The 19,801-nt window shown below is 48.7% G+C and overlaps 1 protein-coding gene across 4 annotated transcripts in view; it reads left to right on the top strand.

Moving 5' to 3' along the window:
- The window catches only part of LOC149335264 (adenosylhomocysteinase-like 1), a 266,601-nt gene that overhangs the window by 80,179 nt on the left and 166,621 nt on the right, over positions 1–19,801 (top strand). The window contains exon 1 of one of the 4 annotated variants that reach the window (XM_089551930.1): positions 15,177–16,097. The exons of the other annotated variants lie outside the window; for them this stretch is intronic. The gene's annotated coding sequence lies outside the window, so the exon portion shown is untranslated. Of the gene's footprint in view, positions 1–15,176; positions 16,098–19,801 lie in introns of those variants that run through there. 4 annotated transcript variants of the gene reach the window in all.

The following is a 19,801-nucleotide window of genomic DNA, read 5'->3' on the forward strand; positions in this document are numbered from 1 at the left end:
CTTCGGAGAAAATGAGTTCGAGAACGGCTTAATTTTGTATATTCGTGTATTTTGTTCTGTTTGTACTGTTTTGTACTGTTTTCCACTCTCTGTTCTTTTCATTTCTCGGATTATGATGTATTATTATAATTCTAGTGAAGTGTTTTGCACTGTTCAGTTTTACAGTTTCCCACCGTTTTTTCCCATTCCGTTTTGATGCTATGCTCTACGAAACCGCTCCTATTATTGTATTTTTGCACTGTTTGTTGTTCCCACTGTTTTTTTAGTTTTTTTCTTTCGTTCTTGTATGATGTAGTGTGTAACCAATCCTATCTAGGCCCTATTTGGGCTGATAGTACCAATAAATGAACAACGTATATTTCTATACATATACAACCAGTCGTCTACACCGATCGACTACAAAAAGGACTTGTACCAGAAAGTCCCGTGGGATGAGCGAAACAGTGAACCGACAGCTTTTTTTATATAAAAGAGTGCATAAAAAATTTTAAATTTAATGGCCAGGAATCAGCTCTGTTGAAAAATGAAGGAAATAGGACGGTCGGAAAGCACTTTTCAGAAGGCCGCAGCAGCAGCTCCTATTCGAATTAGTGTAAAGTACTCTCTTCCACCTCTCCGCTCGCTGGTACATATTATTCCAAGAATGTGCGGCGCTGTAGTAAGGGGGGGGGGGGGGGGGGGGGTGAGAGAGGAACCACTTTCTCCGCGTCTTGAGCGTCAGCGCTGCCTTCGCGCGAGCGCATTTAATTATACCGGCCCCCTTCATTTCCTATCCGTCTGACCACCGCGTTATTCCGGGTCTCGCTCGTTTTCTGCAATGCGCACGCACCGGTATAACCGCTAAGGAGGCCAGGAAAAACTAAAAAAAAATGAAAACAGATTTACTGCAATACAACTGGATTGTTGAAAATTTCATAGCGGAGATGGTTGGTCCTCCTGGCTGAACCGGGCTGCAACTTTGGGCCTGAATTTGGCGCCGGCCAACTTGGGGCCGAATGAACGGAGCGTTTGGTTGCTAATGACGTTTCGCTAATTGTCCTTGCTCGCTGCTTTCTGGACCGCTGTTGGCAACAACAGCGCTCCACTTTAGGTCTACCTCTTCAATAACTGTAATGAGTTTTCAGTCTTTCGACTTAGAACTTCTTCCTTTTTGCTTCTGCTCTCATCTGTGCTCTGTCCGTCACATCTGACCGGACTGCCTGTATTCGGTTTGAGTAAAGCACATCTTTTTTGTTATGTGTGGTGGTGTAACTGCCTACTTGTATGACGAACTCTCATTATTTTTGTCACTAATGACTAAACTGCTTTTTAGTACCTGCGATTTTTCTGCTGCGCATCACTTAAGACAGGCTGTGAGGTCTAGAATGGCTGCTTGTATCCTCACCCCTGTCTTGTGCACAACTTCGTTTCAGCGTAGCAGAAACTTCTTTTCCATCTAACCCTATAGCCGCCTTTCAGAGTGTATAGGATTGGACCATACCGTCCTCTCTCCGTACTTATTTATTCGTACACATAAAACCCTCTTATGATTGGCCGACGAGGTCGTTATAGAACCTCCGTCGCCTGCTGCTATTGGTGGGGGCATCGGACTGCGCAGGCCAGTTACAAGCATGGAATGTTCGCGCTGAACTGTACCACCTTGATGGTTTTTTGGCCTCTGAATACCTGATGTCAGAGTCCACAGCCGCCATACTGCTGCGAGGTTTCCTAAGTACTAGAGGCTGTCCACACTGTGAGACTTTTCAGAGCGAGGGTGGCTGGTTTGGGCGAGTGAATCTGTTTCGAAACTCTGAAGAGAGAAGTCGTTCTCTCGATTTTTTTTTTTATTAAAGCGCGTGTGGTGTAGTGAGAAAACAAAGAGGGCGCTCGTTTCCGCTGATAATACTTGTCCATCAGCTGCCTCGCGCACAGCGCAATTTAATTCCCGCTTAAGCCTGAATTCCTTACCACCACGTCGACGCTGAGGGGCCTGGAGCGCTCTGTACACCTACTGACGTGCTCTGCGTTGTGCCAAGTGGGCAGCGCTGCGCCGATAGGCGCTTTTTTTTTTTTTTTTTCACTTGCGTTTGTATACCTCTCTTCACCGTGTTCATTCTTCCCTCGTGCGAGGCGAGTTATTTCGGTCTAAATTCGCTCGTGGCAGCGCCTCCGTGTCTGCTATCGCAAGATCTGAATGATTATTCTATTATGCGTTTTTTTTTTCTTGAGCGCATTTTCTGGCTGCAAGGCACTAGCGAGGGAAGAACTTCGGACACTGGCGGCTCGCCGTTTGGGTGCCTCATCTTGTTAGCTCACTCGGTGGGTTGCTCGCTTTCAGAAAGATGGGGCTATTCCGACCAAAGAAAATGAAGGAAGACTGGAACAGAGTGGGGAAGGGTTAGAAAAGAGGGACGGAGCGTTAACTCGGGGCACTCATGTATAATAGGCTGCATTTCCTTTTCCTCTCTTGAGCGCTGCTTCCGAGTTATCCGTCTCCCGGAAGCTTTGTCGGAGCTCTGTTTTAATCCGTTTATTCCCGTCACCTCTTCGCGCGGGCGCGACGAAACTACCGCGCAATCGGCTGTTGGTTTTCTTTTCTTGACACTGCCGAGACAGAAAGAAAGCGAGAGAGAAAAAAAGAAAGAAAAAAAAAGAAAGAGAAAGAAATGAAGAAAGAAAGAAAGGAAGAAAGAAAGAAGACAGAAAGAAAGAAAGAAAGGAAGGAAGGAAGGAAGAAAGAAAGAAAGAAAGAAAGTAGCGGCAAAAATAAATGCCACGCAAGAAGGAGCGTGCATTCATTCTTGCCGCCCCTGTTTCGACTTGACCCTTTTTGCCGCGACCCCCATTTACGTAATATTTGGCTATCCTTCCTGCTCCTCTGTTTTCACCGGCACATATATATTTTTTTATTCCATTCAAATTCGTCCCCCCCCCCCCCCCCCCCCCCCCTTTCCTCCTGCTGTGTACGATTAAATTTCCGGTGGACTTCGGGAGCTTCCTTTATTTCGCCGCCCACCTTTCCACCCGCCATCTTGTTTATGTGACGCCATCCGCTGGTTCCCTTTCTTCACTTTCTCGTCCTCTCCTCCTCCACTTCCGTATGCCATCGCTCAATATTCTACAATGCAATGCAGCAGAATTAAATTCAAAAGGGGGGGGGGGGGGGGCACCTTTAGCGGTATGACGCGACAGCCTTTTCGCGTGTCCACGCAGACACGGACGCCGTTTCCTCTTTCACAGTCACAATCATTATTTGAAACACCACACGCCATACATACCTTATTGTGCGTTTTTATCGTAAAGACTTTCAAACATTTTCCCGCCTCAACCGCTCGACCGTTTGCGGTGAAACTGCACACAGAGATTGCGCAATACGGTAACTTTTGTATCGTAGCAAGTTTTACAACGGTACTTACTTAGTTGAGCCCTGCATGATGCGAAATCGTAGTTGTCTGCGTTGAAATCGTCGAACCAAAACTCGCAGACGCCGTTTTTTCGCTGAAGGGCGGCGGTGGTGCCATCTGTTTTCAGCAGTGAAAAGCGTCACGACAAAGTGCCGCGGCGATTTTGCAAATAATATCACCTGAAATGTAAAGCCTCGTTAAATCAGTTGTTCTGATATTTTTTTTCGCTCAGTTAGCCGAAAAAGCGGCATATTCAAAGGGCACGCGTACAGTGTAGGCACGCGCTTCATGCAACGCTCACCTCGGCTACCTCGCCTTGTCGTGACGCTTTTCACTGCTGAAAACAGATGGCGCCACTGCCGCCCTTCAGCGAAAAAACAGCGTCTGCGGGTTTTGGTTCGACGATCTCTACGCAGTCAAGTACGATTTCGCATCATGCACGGCTCAACTAAGTAAGCACCGTTGTAAAACTTGCTACGATACAAAAGTTACCATATTGCGCAAGCTCTGTGCGCAGTTTCACCGCAAACGAGCGAGCGGTTGAGGCGGGAAAATTTTTGAAAGTCTTCACGATAAAAACGCACAATACGGTATAAAGCCCGCCTTAACCAAGCAGCACGAACATGCCTGCGGTGCGTAGCGGTAGCCTGCTTACTCGCAACCCGAGGGTCAGAGGTTTCCGACGCGCCGCCGGTGTAGCTGGCGCCATCTATGGGAGCCTGTTGTAATCGACTAGTCCTAATTTTTCCGTCACGCCGACGGCAACGCCGACAGAGGCTTTTCTGCGGCACCGTGGGGCGTTTACGCTTTCGCGTAATACAGTAAAATTAAATACAGTTCGTAACAATACTCTTTCCAGGTATCAAAGGAAGGCTGCGCTTGTAGTGCTTGTAAGTCGCGGAAGACTAGTCCGGGAGGAATGAGGTTACAACCTGACGCTGAGCCCATCTGGTGGCAGGGTTCATTCACGTGCAACTCTCTCGAGTCACCTGTGCACAAGTGGCCCCCGCCCGCAATGCACGCCCTTTGTAAAGGACTCCAGGTTTTAAAGCGAAAGCTTTTATAGCCTATGTCGTCGGGGTCGTGTCCGCAAAACGTGTCCGCAGCAGCTGTGACGTTCTCAGAAGAGGTATCATCAAAATAATGGTTGTGATCGATAGAGGATGGTGTGAGGGCGATGCGCAAAAAAAAATTACGCTCATAGGATGATTAGTAAATTAATTAGAGCCCAAAATCCAAATAGCGCGGACGTCGATAAAGTGAGTGGACGGAAAAACAGTCGTGAACGGGAAAATAGTGCAAAAATAGGCAAATGAGTGAAAATAAAGTTTGAAATGAATTGAAATGTATTTGATGAGTGATAATTAATTGAACAGAAAAGTTTCATTGACATAGATTAATTAGTTAATTATCAACAAAAATCATTCGACGGTTGAATAAGTTAGACGGGGATATAGTATAAGTGGACGGGAAACCAATCATGGCGCCAAAGTTTAAAAACCAAATTAGTTGTATAATCAGAGTAAATAAATCGACCTTAAATTAAAGCATACGATAATTACGTTAATTAAGTAGTTGAGAGAGAGAGAGAACAACTTTTATTTAGAAAGCCTGCAGAGTCGGTTAGGCTAAATTAACAAACAAAAACAAAAATGATGAAGAGAGGCGACGAGTGCCGAGTAGGCGTCAGTGCTTTCGCATTCTCCTAGTGCGAGTCACTGGAGTGATCTCTAATTTTTTGCTCGCAGATTCCTTTCACGTCGATGATCGTTTTAGATTCAGGATAAAAGCTGCAAGCTCGTGAAATCTATGATCTCTGGCGAGAGAAAACAATTCATTGTTCCAACGATGATCGGTCGAGACGGGAAGTTAATTGTTTCGAGTTTTTTATTGCATTACTTTGCTTCCTATCGATTGTACAGAATTTTCAGATTGAGAGTCTCCACAGAGCGATTTTTTTAACAACGTGTGCATTTTGTTTCTTTTTTCTTTCTCCTTAACGGGCAGCGCATCTATGTGCCGCGTTCAATCCACAGTGCTCTGGTCAGGAAAATGAAATAATCGTTTGCATCTTTAAGATAATATATTGTTCTTATCTTGTGGGCATGGTGCTTTGCGGTCTAAAGAGACCGTCGAGTCTAATATGGCAGGGCTTATGCATGAAGCTACTTATCGTCTAGAGTGAAGTTTTTGGGGTAGCTTTTGGCAGAGTTATAGTGCTTGGTTACTTCGAGCCGAGGTCGCTCAATCGCTCTAGAGCCGCTGCGCCGGTAACGACGGCTATTGCTCGATCATAGTCTTGCAAAACTTTCTCCTGACGACCGCTTTAATGAATCTTCTAGCTAAAGGAACATACCAAGACGCAACGAATTACTTTGCAGCGGTTAAGAAAGCCACGATCAACGCGCGGATTCGCGGTATACTATCAGGGATGCCTGGCGGGCCAAGTCGTTGCGCAAAAGTCAAGAAAAGGTATAAACCACGGACGAGATCCATTATTCCGTCCATCCCGGGAAGTGCTTTTTTAATGACTGCATGCGCAGCAGTTCTCGTTCTGGGTTCCTTGTGCGCTATCCCGCTTTAGGGAGCACTCCCTAAATCCTCATCTTTTTGTCGAGGCTCGCCGCTTAACGACGCAGTTTCGTAATTCTGTATAATTCGACGAAACCCTTCTTCTAAGCGCGAGAACGTTTTCCTCGCCGTCCTAAAACAAACAAAAAAGAAAAATGCGTCGAAACAGGAGGCATCGTCATTATGTCGTCATCCCGTGGAAGAGTGAACGGGAGGGGTGCGGATTGGGGAGATTTGGGAAAGCCGCTTAGGGAGCATAAGCGAAGTCTGCTATTTTCCCTTCTCAAAACGCGGAGGATATATTTAGGCCTTTCGTTTCGCATGCGCGCATTATTGGACACTGAAACCGTCGTTATGTGATCTAAGTCGCGTCCTTAAATCCCCTAAACTTCCTCGTTTATACAAAAAAAGGTAGAGCTGTGCCAACGCACAAAAGCGACAGAATTGAGCGAGTAAAGATTTGGCTCGGCAGTACTCTCCGTTTATCGTGGAAGCTTGACACTGATTAACTGGCGGAGTCCGTATTAAAGGCCGCCTACTGGCAACCAGGAGTAACGGAGTGGATTCTACGAGAATACAAGCGTAGCTGGGGGTGCCAGAAAGTCAGGTGGGGGGATGAGATCAGGAAGCTTTCGGGATGAGATGGTCGCAGCTAGCGGAGGACAAGGTGAATGGGAAAGATATGGTGAGATAAGAGGAGGCCTTAATCCTAGAGTGGATGTGGTATGGCTCATGGTGAAAATGATCTCTGCCGTGTCACTTTAAATGTACGCAGTTTCACCTGTAGAGAGATTGTTACGGCTTCTGTAGCAGCATCCCACCGCTGCCACCAGTTGTTGTGGCGCCCAGGAAAGCTCGAACCCGGGCTCCATTTGATAGCGTGTTGCGTCGTCTGGCTGAGGAAAGTCTGAAGCTTCGAAGGTTGGGGATACGAAAAACAAGCAAGTTTAATGGCACTTTTTTAAGACTTGTTTACATAATGACGAAAATAGCAAAGAAACAAAAATTAAGAGTTCAAAGCGTCGAGCGACTGGATGAGCCTGTTACCCAAGGCCCAGAGCGTTCGTTCTCCCTTAGGGCGCTGGTTAAATAGCCCGAGGCTCCGCCCTTTCACCAGGCGGCAATTCATCGCAACACAAAGATCGGCACTACACAACACAGCAAACGAAGACACCTGTTGCAGAGTCCACCCGTGGGAACTGGCGAGGAGGAAACGTAAGTCTGCAGCTCTTTCGCACTGCGATGCAACACTACCGCGAACAGCATGTCTCTTTCGAACACAGGTGTGGCATGATGGCGCCGCGGCCGCAGCCGCGCTGGCTTCCTCGGAATCGTTCCGGGTCCTCTCAGACGAGGCGAATCCTTTCTTCCCTTGTCGTATCGTCGGTCGCTTCTAGAAGGGAAGGTCGTTGGCACCGAGCCGAGTGTGGGAAGAGCTCCATCGACCACTTCCCAGAAAGTCACCCTTTTCGGTGGGGTCATCTTGGGGGTCAAACGACCTTTCGAAATTTCCGCTGTTGAATCCGCCACCGTTATCATCGCGGGTCTCAAGTTGGGTCGTAACAAGATAAAGATAAAAGGTTTATCCGTTTTTTAACAGCGCGAAAAGACGACGACGTTTACACACACAACAACACGAGCGCTGACTTTCAACTGAAAATTTATTAACACAAAAGACATTTATACATAATCCCGCCAAACACAAAAAACCTACTTAACTTATCTTAAACATCCGGCAACGACTTCTCAAGAAGGGCAAATTCACGGTTCATCAATGACAATGACGGTTTAGCGACACACGCAGAACCCCCCTTATCAATGTGATAGGCCTCTACTAACTCTCCAACTCGCCCTGTCCAACTCGCCTCTCCGATAGGCCTCTCAAACTCGCCCAGCTTTCTGTTCTTCTAAAAGGTTTGTCGAAGAGTATTTTTGCTGACAGAATCTTTCGTCTAAGATTCCGTTTAGCTCGGCTAGCTGCGGGGCCCGAGCGGTCAGCTGGCGTTGAGTCTCCGAGACTGAGCTGGACAGCTCTTTCCTACACTGGTCGAGCATTTATTTATTTATTTATTTATTTATTTATTTATTTATTCAAAGTACCTACAGCGCCCATGAGGCATTATTGTAGGGGGGTTATTACTATATACAATAACAAATGCAAAGAAGATATTGGAAAACATGTCAGCAAGGATAACACAACATATTAAAAGAAGACTAAATGAGTTTACAACTAGTATGAGTGATGGCACAGTGCTGGTAAACACACGAGACCTGGAAAAAACTAAAAAAAAAATACATCAGACCATCGCTTCAACAGCACTTTCGAAATCAGGTGCACAAACCACATCATTCGGAAGCTTATTCCAGCCCAGGATTGTGTTAGGGAAAAACGAATACTTAAATACATTAATGCGGCATTGATAACTGTTAATCTTTTTCGTGTTATCGAGTCTCTCCGAAATGTAATATGGCTGCTTTAGATAAGTGTTTTTATTAATACCGGTACAATCATTGTAAATACTGTGCAAGAACTTCAGCCTGAAGATTTTTCTTCGGGTTGCTAAAGTCTTCCAACCAATACTGTCGCGAAGTTCGGAGCTCTTTATATGAAAATTAAAATTTCCAGCCAGTGTTGTTGGTATTCCGGCCATTAGGGATGGCGACAATATGTTGAAAGACGACACAGCCCGAGCAGAGTGTTTCAATGCATATTTTCACTCCGTCTTCTCAGCTTGGTGCTCAGACGCAATCACGGAACAGCAGGAACAGCTTAATGCAATGCCAGATATGGTTCTAACCGATCAAGGTGTCAAATCATTGTTACAAAACCTAAATGCGCATTCCGCACCAGGTCCTGACGGCATTCCTAACTATATTCTAAAACACTGTGCATAACATATCAGTCCCTTTTTGGTTACTTTATTCAACAAGTCACTACAGACCGCGAAACTACCTATAGACTGGAAAATAGCCAATGTTACACCAGTTCACAAAGCCAGGTTTCCAATTACCGCCCCATATCTTTGACATCTGTTTGTTGCAAAACCCTGGAGCACATAATCTATTCTGGACTTGTAAAACACCTTCAAGACAACAGTTTTTTCACATCAGCGCAGCATGGCTTTCTTGTTAATCTTGGGTATAATCTTGGAGTTAATCTTGGGTATATCGGGGTTCTACTGACCGATATCATATCGTATAGCTCGTTGCATTCCTGACATAGTTTACGCGATTCAGTTCCGTCGAGTCCTGCGTTAACAAAGAGCACCCTGCGGCACTGAATACCGCCTCGAAGTTGCATTCAAAGGCCCCTGAAGAGCAGGTCTCCTTACCCGCTCCTCCTATGCGTTGGTGTGGACCTTGCATTTCTTTCTCGCTCTCGCTGCTCCGCTCTTTCCACCATCGCGCCTTTGCTTTCCTCATGCCGTAAGGTGGCCTAAGGTAACCCAAACGTGAACTAACCTAACCCGACCTGCGCGAAAGTTGGGAAGCCCTCTGTAGCGTGTCGCGCAGTTGTGCCGTGCCGCACGGAATGTCCCGTACTGCGCTTGTCGGATTCGGCGCAGGGACGCGGGGGGGGGGGGGGGGGGGGGGAAGGGGGGGGGGACGTGTCTCTCCCCCTCTTTTATTACGTGTGAAAAGACGGACGGAGCACCGTGTCGTGCTCTCTGGTCTTTGGCGTCTCTTGTTTCAATGAGACAGGCCCTAAGGGTACAAGGAACATTGAAGGAGGCCGCAGTGGAGGGCAAACAAAAGAAAGACACTGCAGCTTCCGCTACTGCTTCTGCCGTTGTGCGGCCGTTCTTGTTCAGGGACTCACTAGAGCACTGCACGATGCGTGCGGAGAGTAGGTGTACGGTGCGTTCGAGGACAGAGCCGCTCATCTTTTTCCTTAGCCGTGCCGCTGGATGGCTCCCTCGGGTTACATCGTGGTCGGCGGCGATACCGTTCTCGGATAGCTCCCTTTTGTCTCGCGGTAATTGCGAGCGCGCGTGTGCCGGGCAACGTGTGTTTTGTTTCTGTGCCTGTTTCACGAGACGTGGTCTGTCTTGTGTGAGTTTTTCTGTGTTTGCTGGACCTTCCTTCTTTCCCGAGTTTTTTCCCCCAATGTTTCAGGCGTATAGTTTCCGAGTCCTTGTTTACACGAAGCGTCCGGTAGCTTTCTCGCGCGCTAGGGCACCCTCGGGTCACAAAAATCTGCGCCTCGAAAGCGACGAAATTTAGAGGAAGAAGAGGGGTATAGAGAGGCCTTGTCGTGGTATTCTGCGTTGGTATAGGGTTTGTTTGCGTAGTTCATATGGGCCTTCGCATGGGGCAAGCTTGCTTCCACTTGGAGGCGTGTTTGGCTGCATTTGTGAGTGATAGTTAAAGCGTGTTTGCAAATTGTCTTGGCGGATTTTTTTTTTAGGGGGGGGGGGGGGATATGCTAGTCTGGCGACTACAACATTTATCCCAGAAAGCGTACGCATATGAACGTCTTATATATAAATTTCCTCGCACATAGGTGTACAGTTCAACCTCGTTATAACGAAACGGTTTATAAGGAAATAACGGATGTAACGAAGGACTGACTTGGAAGCTCGGTAAACACGGGCTATAACGAAGTTACAGCTATAACGAAGTCTTCGCCGGGTCCCTTCACCTCCAATTATAACGAGGTTTAACTGTAGCTGTAAACTTGTTTGTAGTTTTCAAGCTCAGTTGTGCGAGCTCTAGCACTCAGCAAGCTCGGGAGTGTAACACCGTGAACCTGTATGCTTGAGGAATTGTGGCTAACATTAAAGTACGCGTCGAATAGCGAGGAAGGGGCTACGGCGAGACTGCAGTGCGGCCGGCTGAGGCATGCTTCTGTGTACGTCTGAAAGGAGTGGGGAGAAAAGGGTGCAGAATGTCTCCAAGGGGAAAGGGGGTGGTGGGAAGAGGGGGGGGGGGGGGGGAGGGTATGGGTTACAAAGGATCTTGCAGAACGTACGGGAGCGGAGAACAGCACCACTGACCCGCTATCAGGCCGGCTAGGCTCGCTGCGATGGCATACGGCCCAGCGATAACGATAATCGATTGATCGATAGTCGAGGCGGCGCTGTGGCAGCGATCGATTTATCGCGCCTCCTGTCGGTGGCCCATTTGGCCGGTGTCGCGGTTCCGGCGCATGTCGCACATAGGGCGTAGCCGATAACAATAGCAAGGGCAGTCAGTGGCTGATTAGCGAGAGCAGTAGTAAACACAACCGATTACGGTGACACGCACGCTCATTAGCGTCTGCCTTGCGTTGAGGCGGCAACAACTGTCATCTTTCCACTAAGCACAGCCATTTACATTGTTTCTTTTTCAGAGGCCTTTATGGCTATTTTCTTTCTCTCAGCGTACGTCTTGTTGTGCTTGTTGGTAATTGTTCGCCTTTGGTTAAAGGCGCGAAACACACACAGACACAAGGAAGATAGACGGGACTTCTTTCCCTCAATTTATCTTTTTCGCCATCCTCCGCCAGTGCCTCAATCCTCTCTTTATTTGTGTTTCTACTTTCTGCATATTAAGTGCGAAGTGTCACAGCTGGGGCATTCTTTGGTGCGCCTTCAATCGGAAGTGAGGAGCAGTAATGGGCAGTACAGTCTTTCTGCGTACCGCGATTAAGTTCGCGTGCCAGCTGTAAAATCGTGGCCCGAATGGTCTCCCAGTCCGTAGATTTACGGTCATGCTGGGAGAGGGACGTGGGAGGGAGATATGTGCGCTTTACTGGAGGGCTTTCTGTGAACTGTTTATGCCTGAGCGTGCTGCCGTCGTGAAAAAAAAAAAAAGCGCTGTGAACGCTGATGGATAACACGCCGGAGTGAAACACACTTAACCGCTTGAATACTTCAAGGCTGCTCATTGAAGGAAATTTCTGTGATTCGGCGATTTATAGCCATATGTGCTAGTCATTCGCTTAACCGTACCCTTACTATGACCGACAACGACGACCGGGAGGATTGTTGCGGTGATTAAGATACATAGTCGGCGTCGAGTAAATCCCTCTCATTTCACGCAATGCGGAACTTGTCGTTCCTTCGGTCGGATCGCCTTCTCACTCAGCTCGTTTCTCTCCCTGTAATTTTTCTTCCTTATTTCTCGCCGCCTTCCTCAGCTCTCTCCTCCCCCCCCTCTCCCTCGTAATTCCCTCTCTTCTTTTGCGCAGAGGCTTTAGATTTAAGCCAGTTATCTTGTTAGCCTAGTCGATTTGTGGAGTTAACGTGAACTGCAGCGCGTGGTGACACAATAAAAGAGCGTTCCTTTGTGCTTCACCACTGTGTTTTCGTCCCAGTGAAGTTCGCTATTTCGAGCAACGCTTCTGTCGCGTTTCATTTTGAGGGAATTAAGGAAGAACCATCGTCTATGCGACGCCTTCCTCGCTTCCTTCAACGGGCCGTATCGCTCTAAGCGAATGCCGGCCGTTAATCTCTATAAGACGTTCCTCTTCATGCCCGACGGACGAGCAGAGAATATCCCGCCGCACGTGGCTTCCGTTGCTGTCCCTACGCTCCCCAAAAACTGTGCAGCCCTAGGGAAGCTTTAGGGAGCTATTCGCGGAACTGGCTGTTTATACAGCCACGTTGCATCGCGGCGTATGCATCCTAAACTTGGTCGTTTGCCCTGCACAACAATAACGAAATCAGGAAATGGCGCATACGCAATGAGAACGAAAACTGTCTCGTCAATAATTTATTGCAGGGTAAATGCGTTCCTTAAGACGGCGCAGTGGCAGTGCTTTTCACACACTATGTACTGTACTGTGAAATTACAGTTCAGGTCCTCTGCCTAATGTGAAGCGACTGGCCTGCACGTCTGTGAGGCGCACCTTAGGTAAAGCTGACTGGGTTCCCTTCCCTTCTTTCTTTTTTATTATCACGGGACAGAGTGTGTGTAGCTGTGGGGACTGATTGAATTAGGAACTATAAAGCGTTTCTCGCATTCTAGGTCCTCCTCCTTTGAAGTCCCCCCCCCCTCTTTTCTCCCTACTCCCGACTCTGCTCTTCTTCCCCAACCCTATCTCCCTCGCGTTTGGGGAATTAGGGAGGCGCAGCGCAGTGCCTCAGACGCCGCCAGCAAGAGCGCGAAAAACACAAAACGCTTCGTCTCCGCTATTCGTCCGCAAGAGAGCGTGCCATGCGCGCCGCGTAACTGCGTCGGGACGAGTTTACGGCGAGTCTCACCCCTTTAGGCGCTCGCCGCCGTCGGGCCTTGTTTACCGTCAGTGTAAGGGGAGGGGGGGGGGGTTGCTCTTTCTTTTCCCCTCCGGCCACCAAGCAACCACGGGGCCCGGTTTTACGATCGGCCGGGGTGTGATAACGGCGCTGTTACTGCGTTGGCCCCCATGTATATATGCGGCGCACGTGGTGGAGGCGGTACGTGCAGCGTGAAGCGACCTTACCGGTGTCGTAAGCGGCGCTGGTGTTTTGTTGCACTCTGACCTGTCCTGTGCCACGTTTTTATGTCTTTTGACTGCACACTAAGCCACCTCTGGGCAGCGGTCTGTGTAATACATTGGGAACCGCGGGTCCGCCTATTCCGAGGTTTCTGTGCTGTAGCGGGGTTTCTGTTTCATTTCTTTTGGCGCATGTATACTTTGTCCCCCCTGGCAGGTATATTGGGACATGCACTGCGAACTGAACTTGCAGTTTGGTGCAGCGGATTGAATAATGCGGGATCAGCAGCCAAATTGTGGACGTTTGTATAGTGTGTGTGGTAAGCTGCAGCATATCACAAGCGTCTGATGGTCGTGATTGTGGAACGTTGCTTTTTTTTTCTGCGGAGATACTCACAACTGTTACGCCTCCGCTATATATGCAAAGAAACATACTGAATATTAATAAATCTAGTCACACTCAGTGACGGCCGCTTTGACAGACGCGCGAGGAAAGAATATTGCAGCAAGCTTAGCTTCGCTGAATGCTTATAACGGCCATCGAATTGCCCTCCTAGATGCTGCACAATACATCGATGCGGACGAATACACGGCCGTGTGTTCTGTGGGTGTCCGGCCGGCCGAGTTGGCACACATGTTTTACGTTTATCTTGTGTTTGTGTAGTCCATTCCCTTGTCTCGACTGGTATTTGTTTCGTAAGACCCCTGTGTGATGCTTCCAGACAGATAGCGTTGGCAAACCAAAGCCTTCGTGATTCGGTCAGTGGTGTTCTCGATGTCCTTAGAAGGTGGGAAATGTTAATAAAGCGTGCGTAGCATACTAAATGCCATTTCTGTGCAAACGCTTGGATTGCCTAGTTGGGAATAAAGCGAGTTGGCTCGAGCCAATTCGCTTTATTCTCATATAGACGTTTGGAGATTTGGGCAGATATGTACATATATGGGCGATATTTACATTACTTCCTTTTATGGCGTTCCTGGCTTGGATATATAGAGGACTGGGCATGTCTGGATATATGTGGACGGCGCTATATGTGGGCATATGTGGTCCGATTTGCCCAGTTTTCTATACCTCCATATGTTTTTTTTTTAATATAAAACCAGATATGCAGTTTTCGTAAGCGTCAGCGTACTTACATCTTTCTTTGGCTGCTATGCGTCGTTGACTGCCACGTTCGTCTCGAGCGCTTGCAGCTTCTTGGGGTTTTTTCTCGCTCCCTTGTACGTGTACAGCTCGTGCCGCAGAAAACAAACACTCACCGCGCCGAACCGCGGCCGGTCAACCGATGACGTGTCTACCTTCGAGTGTTCAAGACTTGTTTTTTTCGATGCCCACCACATTCCTTCGTGCCAAAACAGCACTGCCGGATTGCTGTCTTATCGTTCACATTCCCTCGCAGGTAAGTGTGGACATACTTGCCACGGGCCGCCGTTTTCCGTCCAGCGTCGGCAGGTCTCAAAACACTGCCCCGATCACCCCTTTCACCGCTGTCACACTAGAGAGCGGTCACGGAGGGAACCAGACAATGCTTTTGATTCGTTGACAAAACAGAACTTGTAGCGGAGACAGTTCGTGCTTCTTATCTGTGTGATATCATGCTTTGTTTTTTTATTGGTGATTTACTTGTGGCGGGCGTCGATGGCCGCACAGAATGCTGTTGCTATCTGATCGTTCGAGCCTCCTCACCGCCGTCGCTGTTTTATCCAGCCCGCGAGGAAGTCGGGGGGGGGGGGGGGGGGGGGAGGCGGCGGCGGGAGACTTGTCCGATATGGGTCCCCGCGGAGGGCATCCCCCTCCTCGTCTCCAGACTGTTCTCTCTCGTTGCCTTATCGTCCTCTCCCTGCGCTCAGCGTTCGAACTTTGCTCTTGTACAGGTCCAGGTCCTAATCTTGCTCCCTCAGAAGTGGTTGGGATGCGCCTTGTCGACCGTTTCACATATCTCGGTAGTCGTCGTCGGAACCGCGCATACAGCTCGGGGTACTTTGTCGTCCACTTTGACGAGCTGCTCCGTGTCGTGCGCTTGACATCGCCGAAGTGTGTCCTGCGACGTTTCAGCCTGCAGCGATCACGTCGAGCACGCCGTTACGTGAGCGTGAGTGTTGCTGCGTCGCCGAATGCGACCTCCTGTTGAAGGTTCTCCGGAACGACGGGGCCTCGGCTTGATTGGTAGTCGCCGGAAGGTGCGGGTGGTATTTGGCTAGCGACTTAAGCTTGGCGAGGTCTTAGAACCTGCTTTGAAACCGTGCGGCCGCAATTATCATTACATAGTTCCTTGTTAGCTTACTGCCCTCCGCTCTTCTAATACTTTCGCTGATGTCTGCGGCTTTTAGGAACTCTGTGGTGCGGGGTATTTGTTTAGCTTAGGTTATTTAGGCTCGGGGCTTGTGAGGTACCCGCTCTGGTGGACTGGCTCCCTTGACCTTCTTCGGTATCCGCATCCTGGACGTGTTTTTTGCCGTGGAACCTTTGGAAGTGTCTTCTCCTGGTACTCATTCTAGAAGGACAGGCCAAAGTGAAGAGGCTTGTGGACGCCGCTGAAGAAGCACTCTATGTGTAGTTTGCGTGTGTGTGCTTTTTGACGCCATCAAAGAAATTGTTCGCCGCTTCGTCAGTGCCTGTGGAGCTCGATTAAAATAGCGGCCCGATGACTCGAGACTCGACAATGGAGACCTGTCAGGATCAGCCGTCTCCCCCCGTCACGGCGGGAGTCGCTGGAAAGAAGAAAGCCGTCACCTTCGATGACGTACGTCCGCTTTCTGCTTTTGTATTTCTGATTTTAATGTTTGGTGTAGCTAGTGTTCCTGCAAATGACGTCATTGTCCACCCCGTAGCACCAATAAATTTTCAATATTTTGACTTGGGCGAGTGACTCTGCTCGATACCATGCCCGTGTTTAACATCCAAGGCAAGCGGTCAGGAAAAAATCTCTGGGCAGTCTACCGTGGGTTGCTTTGAGGAAGCTGTCAAACGAACCTGTTCAAGGCAAATTGCACCATGCTATATGTCAGTGATATGGGGGGGACCGGGGGTAGCATGGAGGAAGCCGTGAAACGAACCTGTTCAAGCCATATTGCTTCATGCTATATGTCAGTAATATTGAGGGGGACACTTTTTCCATCCTAGTCTACGTACACCTTTTTTTTTTCGCATGCAGTTTTTCATTGTGGGCATGATGCCTCTAATCTCATACCATGTTTGGTGCAGAAGTTAAATATTTTTTATTTAGTACTAACTGCACGTTGTGAGACCAAAGCAAGATGGTGGTAGTGTGAGCCACAGCAAAAACAATTAGGTGCAGCACTATAGCGCAAACAAGATAAAATCACTGGCAGTTCAGCTTACTAATGCTTAACATGGTTATTTATAAGATGGAGGAATTGTAATTGATTGTACTCAATGTGCTGGTTAACTTTTGTTTGCTTTCGAAGTGCCCCCTGAAGTGTCCCTTTTCGTATGTCTTGTAGCTGAACTTTCACATGCGGGTAACTTAACGCCTACACGACGTAATGTGCTGGTCCTCCATTTTGCATTCAGGATAACTGACGAGGAGCCTGTAGCTGCTTTTTTTAAAATTAAACAAAAATATTGAACTTCATGACATCAAGATTTGTCGCCATTTGCCTCACTGGCAAGCGGGCAGTGACAGCATACCTTGATGTCCTGCTTAAGGACCTTAATGTAGAGTCTTGGTGAAAATTCCCCGGACTTCGTATAATTATGTATTAACGGGATTGCAGTGTGGGGCTTAAGGCGTCTCTAAGTCTCTCCATCGCTACAACTTGAGCCGATGACTCTTCGGCATCTCTCTATAGCTTTGAAGCTTCAGGCTGCTTATGTACCTGACTACGCAACATACGTGAACCATATATGTGACCTAGGTACTTTTGACCAAAGCCATACAATATCTGTGACGGCTCTAATTTTAGTGTGCGTGCATGTAGTGGTGCAGATGAATTTGCGATTTGAAACGGAGCTGTAACTGCTTGCCATGCCGCAGTATTTCACTACTGATATTGAGCAGTGCGATTGTTTCTGGATTAGAGTGTGGCATCTTTGAACTGCAGACGTCTTTCCTTGCAGTCGATTAATTCCTGTGGTGTATTGGTTTATTGTGTCTCATGTGCTTCGGCCTATGTGTGTTGCGCTTTTCTTTGTGTTTTTTTACGTCATTCGTGCTCATAGGCGTCTCTGAGTGAGCTATTTGCCCGATATAGACTATGTGCCATCGTAGGTTAGTCTGGAGGTACTGATACTGGGGGCTTTTTCTTTATTGCTTGGGGCAGGAATTAAACGAACGATTGTCAGCTACGAGCTATTCTTTATAGCTCTGGCCGGTTTCTCGTTTACTGTTATCCTCTCCGCCGATCACCGCGCGAGATGCCGGTGTCAGGTAAAAAGAAAGAAAAGTTCACATCGTACAAAATCCGCGCTTCGTATAGGAGACATTGCCGGCATAGAAACAAAAAAAAAAAAAAGATGCACACGCCTCGGATTTTTATCTAATCCAGTAAACTCACACAGACCTACTCGAAAGGTGTGGTGGTGGCGAGATAGACGCCGCTCCAAAATGCACGGATCACCACATACTCCAGTGATCGTGGCATGTAGCCTGGGCGCGACGCCTTGTTAGCGATACCGGGTCGTCCCCCGGCGTTATCAGCCTGCATAGCCGCCCACGCCCGCCTGTCAGCGCGGCACTGTTGCGGAGTCTTTCCATAGCGCAGCTCCGCCGTGCGTAATCTACTACAACACACGGCCGGCACGTCAACGTCGTGTTGTGTGTAGTGCGCGCCTTTGCGCAACCCGCTTTCCCTTTCCCAGCGGCCTGCACGACAGCCGCTTTGTCACACGCCGGAAGAGCAATTAGGGCGACGCGTGCCGACACTGTCGTTGCGTAACTCCTCCGTGTTGTGCGTATATGGACGTTGTGATGCGCTGTGGCGTAGGGAGATCCCTGGTGACTTCATCTCCAGCGTCCCCGCTGTTGAGCTGTCTTCTGCAAAATGTCTTCGCCCCTGCGAAACATATATCTTTAGCACGATTTCTCGAAACGTGTCAGTAAACCGCTGTCATATATAAAAAAATAAACTCTGGGACGACGAAAAAGTGAGAGCAGTAGCTTGGGCAAGGACGTTCAGGATCACGTGACCACGCAGGAGGCATTTTTCGATGACGTCATCATCATGCGATGGCGACGTGCACACTTTCCCCTTTAGTGACGGTCGCAAGTGCAGCTGTATGTATAGTTTGGGCCGCCGCGGTGGCTCAGTAGTTACGGCGCTCGGCTGCTGACCCGAAAGACGCGGGTTCGATCCCGGCCGCGGCGGCTGAATTTCGATGGAGGCGAAATTCTAGAGACCCGTGTACTGTGCGATGTCAGTGCACGTTAAAGAACCCCAGGTGGTCGAAATTTCCGGAGCCCTTCACTACGGCGTCCCTCATAGCCTTAGTTGCTTTGGGACGTTAAACCACATAAACCAAACCAAACAGTTTGCTCCGCTTGCTACTGCAGCGCTCTAGCGCACCCCTTAAGGCCGTTGTACGATCGTTTTTGGGCGGATCCGCCTGCGAGCGAACCGCTCGCTTTCGGCCTTCGCTCGGGCGTGGGGCGGAATGGGTGTTGTACGATCATTTTGGAGCTGGCGGACGAGGCGGATGGTTTAAAGCGTTCCGATTGGCGCGCCCGGGATTGCCGTCTGTCCAATAGCATGCTCCTGTTGGCAACCTAGACGGCGCGAAAACGTGGTCTTTTTTTGCTCCTCGGCGACCGGCACCTAGGCTGAACTTCGGCATAGCCATGGCGTGCCGAAGTTCAGCCGGCAACAGGACGAAGAACTTTGCACACGCAAAGGTGACGCCACGCGGCGAACCACGGAGATGCGAACCGGTTTCAAAGTGAATCGTCTCGTGGGTTGATGCCTTGATTCCCCGCTGTGCCCGCGCATTGAGCCGCTGCGAAAGAGCTTCCGTACTACTGGGGCACGTGATGGAGGGCGAAGAAACGGGCGCATGTACAGTATGGTAGCACTCGAAATTAAGGCAGGCTGTGTGACCTGTACATATCCGCGTGAGCGAATTCGGAAGCACATATTTGCGGAATCTGTAACGCGTACCAATCCCACGGATGCCGGGATGGATGCGCGCAATGTCAAGACCGCATACTAGGGGTATTTAAAATGAAGGATGACAAATTTTCAGAAAGGAATGCTGCGACGGTCATACAATGACAAAGGATAACAATTTAACTGACAAAAGAGATTATGAAGTCTGCATTTATTGGGAGAAGCCCAAAAAACAACTAAGACAGGTGGAAAATGACATTATGGAGGAACATGTACCAGTGAACAGCCTCAAGAGGGAACAGTTATTGATGGATGAACTGAGGGGGCTAATTAGAAGCACTGTCCCCATAATGGGACAGAGGTGTGAAAAGGCCCAGGGAAAGTA

This window comes from Amblyomma mixtum, chromosome 7 (assembly GCF_055824585.1).
Source record: "Amblyomma mixtum isolate Tamu chromosome 7, ASM5582458v1, whole genome shotgun sequence".
Taxonomy (NCBI): Eukaryota; Metazoa; Arthropoda; class Arachnida; order Ixodida; family Ixodidae; genus Amblyomma; species Amblyomma mixtum.